This window comes from Giraffa tippelskirchi, chromosome 13, assembly GCF_054371585.1.
Source record: "Giraffa tippelskirchi isolate mGirTip1 chromosome 13, T2T-mGirTip1v1.2.pri, whole genome shotgun sequence".
Taxonomy (NCBI): domain Eukaryota; kingdom Metazoa; phylum Chordata; class Mammalia; order Artiodactyla; family Giraffidae; genus Giraffa; species Giraffa tippelskirchi.
This window is the reverse complement of record NC_137287.1, coordinates 8,362,954-8,363,795: the sequence shown is the minus strand read 5'-3', so window position 1 is coordinate 8,363,795 and position 842 is coordinate 8,362,954.

The window sequence follows — 842 nt, the reverse complement described above, 5'->3', positions numbered from 1 at the left end:
TAACCAGAGTAAGTGTTTGTGCTTGCAACAGAAAGATCTTAACTGATACACATCTAATATGCAAGAGACAGAGGAAAGAACAGTTAATTCTTCACATGGAATTGGCATTTAAACTGAAAGAAGTGGAACACTGGCAGAGAACAGCCTGCAGGGATCTAGGTTCAAAAGGGATGATGCTGCAGGGGGCCCACTTCCCTGGCAGTCCAGTGGTTAAGACTCTGCCTTCCAGTACAGGGTGCAAGGGTTTGATCCTTGGCCTAGGAAATAAGATCCCACATGCCATGCCGTGCAGCAGCCAACAAAACAAAATGGGATGCTGCAGCTGGGACTGGGGATGAGGGTAGGGACTGGTTGGGGTGGAGGGTGTGCATCTATGCTACTTTAGTGTATGTTAACTTTGTCTTGTACTAACAACAGTGTGGAAGCGGGTGAGTCTGCCTGGGGGAGAAACTGTCAGACCGATGGAAAGGAGGTCAGAGAATGGAACACCAGAACCTAGGGAAGCAGCAACTTAGGGTGGCCAAGGAAACTTAGACCTGCGCAGAGATGGAAGGGAACGCCAGCAGAGGAGGTCATAGAAGCCAAAGCTTTCCCACAAAGAAGGTGTGTTCAACAGTGCCATGAAACCCCAGATTCAGATTCTGCACTCCCACTGCAGCGGGTACAGGTTGGAGCCCTGGCCAGCAAACTCAGATCCTACACGTGGTGTGGCAATCAATGGATTTAAGTGTGAAATGATGAATCCATAGATGATTTCTATATTGTACAGGTGTGAAGTGGTTTTCAAGTGTGACATCAAGGGCAGAAACCATAAAGGTAAATATTTTTAAAATGAGAACTTC